Raw genomic sequence first — 5,927 nt, 5'->3', positions numbered from 1 at the left:
GGCAATGATCTGACTCGACTTTTAGATGAAAAGCTGAGAGACGGAATGAATGGTTCAGCATAGAATTATTGTGCGTTAAGTTAAGCCTGGTAAACTTCCTCATAGCTAATGGATGGCATACAAGATTCATTTTTTGCTATGGCTAACATTCCACACTGACCTTTTTTTAGACTTCCTTTGCAACAGATGGTCACACTCCACAAAGTCTCCCATAAAAAGCACATAACTAGCCAAATCCTATTGCTTAACCTCTCACTGGGCATCATCTGTGGTGCTTATCCCAAAAAAAGGTGGCACAACACAGCTCAGTGTGGATTCTAGGAGCCTCGATGCCAAGACTCAGTGCTGCTAATACAAGACATTCTCGAGTCATTCAATATAGTGACAGTGTTTAGCAAATAGCACTCAAGAAGTGAGTTTAAACCTTTGCCTATGCTTCTTGGGCTATAAACTGCATCTGCAACCCTTGACGGATGATGAAAACAATCCCCACTAGACTAATTGGTTACTGCAGCTTCATTTATATCAGTGACAGCATTGCTTACTGTACACAAATCCCATTGTTTGCATGATGAAAAATTGCAACCGCTTGCTGGCCTTATTCTAGCACGTCACATCCGCAGAGGTCATTTGTATTGAGGCCAGCAAGGTGGAGGCCATACGGTCCTTCTGTAGAACGGTTTCTGTAAAGCAGGAAGAGATTTCAGTCCATAGTGTTGCTGATTGGCACCACAGGGTTTTTACCGCAGCGTGTCAGACATGCTGCGGTGTTGAATGCTTTACAAAAGAAGTAGCCGTCCTTGACAGGGACGGGAGTGGCAGAGTGCATTTGGAGTGCCGCAAGACATCTGAAGGGATCAGAAAGGATTCCTTAGTCAATGGCAGAGAAGGAGTGTTGGGAGAAGTGGCATGTGCAATTAGGACAATAGGACAGAATTCTGTGATTTTGTGGTCCTACATGTTATTGGAAAAGGAAGTGCAATGTAATTCCTGGTACTCTATTGTATACACTCATCAAACATCATCATCTTTGAGCATAATGGTCTTTGTTTCTTCTGAAATGGTGACATGTCTCCAAAGCTCAAGAGACTCCTCCTTGGATATAGTAAGTTCAGAGTGTACACAGAAACAGCACATGGTTTCATGACAGCATAATACAGCATGTTGGACTTTGGCAAAAATGTACAGACCTCATGCAAACACCCCGGTGGTAGCTCAAGAGGTTAAGGTTCTAGGTTGTTGATCAGGATTTAAGCCCTGGCATTGCCAATCTGCCACTCATGGGCCCCAGAGCAAGGCTCTTAACCCCAGTGCTCCAGGGATTGGCCACAGGGTTGACCCTATACACTGACCCCAACTTCCAAAAAGGTAAGATATGCAAACAAAGATTTTCACTGTGCTGTAAGGTATTTGTGACAAATAACGGCTTCTATTCCATTCTACCCCTGTCATGGAACCTGGATACATGTTGCATAAAGACCTGATGCATCCTTTACTGTAGTGCACTATAGAGATGTGTAGGCTGCTGTTGTAAGTGGGTGGTACTGTTCCCTCTGTTGTTTACTTCTTTGAGAACATCTTGGGTCTGACAGAGGAGCACAGATCACTTCCCACTTGCTCGGTGCGATCAGCCAACGATAAGCGTTTAAATCTTGTATACCTAACCTAAATAAAAGATTTAAAAGGACATTGAAAACCACAAACATCATCCTACATACAAGCAGTGCAGGTGGGACCAGCAATTCTCTGACATTTGACTCATTATGAACTCTACTTGGCATTAAAGTACAGTGGAACCTCGGCAAATGAGTTTAATTTGAGTTCATAAAGTGAAAATGTGCATCGTGAAACAAAACTCCACATAATAAATAATGTAAATGCAGATAATCCGTTCCAGTTACCCAAAAATATGACCGATAGGAAGCGTATGAAAACTGTATAGTTGCTTACAATGAACTGACCACGCCAAGCATTCCATGTCAAGGCTCCTAACAGGAAGTCGTGCCACCAAGCTTGGGCTAAAAATTGGTCGAGCACTGTTAGCCTTCAGCAGCTACGGCGCCTACATCCGCTTGGTTGGCTGTCTAGCAGATTTAAAAATACAGTGTGTTTCATGTATTAGTTTATAACTCAGCAACCTGATGGACAGTTCTTTCAAATTTCATCTCAAAGGCTAGAAATCGGAACAACAAACTGATAAAATTTGAAGTGAATCAATCGGGGAACCCAAATCCAAGAGGAACTTTATTGCTTTCAGTAAGGGTAGACCCCCCAGTGCATGCTGGGAAAACTATCTGTACATTCTATCTCTGCTGAGCTCACTGGAAACTCAGTATGGCTCTCACCTCATTGTCTCTTATCGAGTAAATCTAACCCGTCCCCTTATCCTCTTCCTGCTCTCTCTTCCTCTCTTTTGTTCCTGTCTCATACTCTGTCACTTTCTCTCCGCCTCAGTCACCGTTATCTCTCTTCCCCTCCCTGCACTACAAGCTTGTAATCCATAAACACTGCAGTTTATTCCTCAGCTCAGTGTAAAGTGCTGAGAATTAGAGAAGAAACAGCATGTCCAAATAAGCTTTGTAATTACAGAGCAGCAGAAAATTGGAAAGACCAGAGAGACTCCTCACTAAACACCGTCGAGTTCACTACAGAAAGAAGTTTTCCCAGGGTTAATATTAAAGGCTTTTCTCGTCTGTTTTTTTTTCCCAGTCAAACGCAAGTGTAATTTTGGTGGGGTTTTTTTTTTTAGAGATTTAGGTTGGGAGAAAGCCAACGTCTTCGTGCTAGAGCGCTGTCGGTGGTCAGGAATTAATAAAGCGCATGGACCGATGCTAAACATTCAGAATTCACTTCAGTCTGTTTTCATGTTCATGGTGCAGAAACAAGGATAAAGATTGGCACACTGCATATAGTGTTCAGAGAGACTGGGGGAGAGAGAGAGAGAGAGAGAGAGAGAGAGACAGATGGACTGAGAGAGAGAGAGAGAGAGAGAGAGAGAGACAGATGGACTGAGAGAGAGACAGGGCAAGTGAGAGTGAGACAGAGAGAAAGAGAGAGAGTGGAGGGAGGGAAAACAGAGTAAAAATGAGAGTGAGAGAGACAAAGCAAACAACAGAGAGAGAGAGTAAGACAGAAAGAGAGACAGATAGACTAAGAGAGAGAGAGAGAGAGAGAGACAGATGGACTGAGAGAGAGAGAGGAAACAGTAAAAGTAAGAGTAAAGGAGAGTAAGAGAAAAAGAAAAAAGTGAACAGAATCCCATTGGAAAATAAATGAAGTAGCCACTCTAGTTTGACTGAAAGCTGGGAGTCGTGTCTCATCTGTGATGATGAAGAAGAGGATGAAGGAGGCTTGGAGACGCCTGGAGCGCGTGGCATTTCAGCAGATCGGCCTCAGACGACTGATGTTCCTCTCTGATTCAGTGCATTCAGTCGACCCTTCAATGATGCCACCCTTCACCCTGGACCTCGATTCTGCCCCTCCACAGGCAGCTAGCAGAGGCATCATGACATCATCATGCCCACATTAACCCCGCTGTTTCACAAGAAGAAAGAGTGCTACGAACTAGAGGAGGGGTCTAACGATATACGAGTTTTAACTCGTAAGTCATCAAAGCAAGCAGAACCTCTGCTATGTATTAAAGTGTGTGTGTGTGTGCATTTATATACACACACATTTAATTCATTCTAAAGGCGAGTTCTTAAGGTGAACATTTGTATTGTGAAACTAATTTTCCCATAAGAATCAATGTAAATACAGATAATCCGTTCCAGCCGCCCAAAAAATATGACCAGTACGAAGCGTATGTAAACTGTATGGCTGCTTACAAAGAACTGACCCAAGCCAAGCATTCCATGTCAAGGGTCCTCACAGGAAGTCAAGCCACCAAGCTTGGGCTAGAAATAGAACACATCACCCACACCACTGATCTGTCAACAAAAAAACACCCGAAAAATCACCTAGCTTTGCTGAAGGAAATGTTGATATCGTGGGTGGACTCTTTCCAAACAGCTTTCACTGACTGTAAACAAAATCGTAAAATTCGTAAACTCACTTCAGTTGGTTTTGCTCGGCTTTCCACTGACGCTAACAACTTTTGAACAGCTCCGGATGTACACGCAACTTAGCCACTGCATAGCAGTCTGTGTTGAAGACAGGAAGTAGATCTCACAGAATGATAAATAAGTAATGTAACACATACCGGATACACATCATTATTCAGAGACATCTTTAGTATATTTAACAGTGTCAATTTAACATAACCATCACAGTCACTTTCACGTCCTGATTACCCGCTGATCCTGATCCTGATCCTAATCCATCCCAGATATTACATCCCACACACATACCTGATCTCACTCTTTCCTTGCTCTGTCTATTCAAACAGCTCAGTCAGGTTCGGGTTTGATCCTATAAAATCCTCCTGTGCAGCCTTTTCCTGATCACATGACTCAACCGCTTCCTGTTTTTTTAGCTCTTATGTTCATCTGATAATTTACATTGCCTTGAATTAGACAGAAAGATTTTTGGCTCCTTTTTATGCCACATGATTCTAAAAATCCACAAACAGTTTAGCCTTGATGATAAGTCTTGTTGATATTTGTGAAATATTAATGATATTTTGCAGAACGGCAAAAAAAAGGGGGGGGGATCCCTGCTGTTGCATTGCTAAATTTCAACTGAGAAAATAAAAGAGAAAGCAGTAGGGCTTTATGGTGCTATTGAATTCTTGCTTCTGATTGGTCAGTCGGTGTTGATTCATCGTCTATAACAGCAGCTCTGATAGCTACAGCTGTGAAGCGCAGGCTTATATTAATGTACGATATATTAATTATATAAATCATTTCTGTACTAATAACTAGCACAGGAGCTTGTATGGTGGATAGAATCTGAGGACAAAATAAGATTTGCTGTATTGGGTTGAACTCAGGATACAGAGACAGACACTGCTTGGTCACAGGTGCAAGTGCAGGTGAGATGTTCTTTATTAAACCCAGCAGAAAATCCAATAATAAAAAGTCCAGATCAGAGAAAAATGGAATATCTCTGACAAAAATACAAGATTTCTCAACACAGAACAGAGGCTTGGTAACGTCACAGACACAGACATGTACCTCACAAATACCCTGATACACGTCGGGTCCACAGATCAGGAGAGAAACTGAAAGCAGGTGAGATTAATCAGGATCTATGAGGGAAACGCAATGACGAAACAGGGGCGGAGACAAGAAGCACACGACTACGGGGACCGACCAACAAGAAAGCAGAACAGGAGTAAAAGTGAAATAAAGTGCTGTGGTGCTGAGGGGAGGATGAGTGGCAATATTTAACTTTTTTTTTTTGCAATAAACACATTTTTTGTTACAGATATACATATTATTCATAAACAACTACACTATATTTAACCATTAGTCATCATTTTGTATTTATATGCAATTTTTCTATATTTTGTTTATCTTTATATTTTATTTTATTTTATTTTATTTTATTTTAATTAATTTTACTTTTTTAAATTTTATTCCCATTGTATAAAGTTTATCTTATATTATTTTATTCCCATTTAATTTAATGTAATTTAATTTAATTCCCATTTTATTGTATTTTAATTAATTTAATTGTATATAATTTAATTCAATTTTATAGTCCCAATTTTTTCCACATTTAATTTAATTTAATGTAATTTTATTTTATTTATTTTATTTCCATCTTATTTTATTTATTTTATTTTATTTGAATTAATTTTACTTTTTTTTAAATTTTATTCCCATTGTATTTTATTTTAATACATTTTATTTTATATTATTTTATTCCCATTTAATTTAATGTAATTTCATTCCCATTTTATTTTTTTTAAATGAATTTAATTGTATATAATTTAATTCCCATTTTTTATTCCAATTTAATTTAATTTAATTTAATTTAATTTA

Source organism: Hemibagrus wyckioides, linkage group LG04 (assembly GCF_019097595.1).
Source record: "Hemibagrus wyckioides isolate EC202008001 linkage group LG04, SWU_Hwy_1.0, whole genome shotgun sequence".
NCBI classification, from domain to species: Eukaryota; Metazoa; Chordata; class Actinopteri; order Siluriformes; family Bagridae; genus Hemibagrus; species Hemibagrus wyckioides.
Note: the sequence above shows the minus strand (reverse complement) of the source record.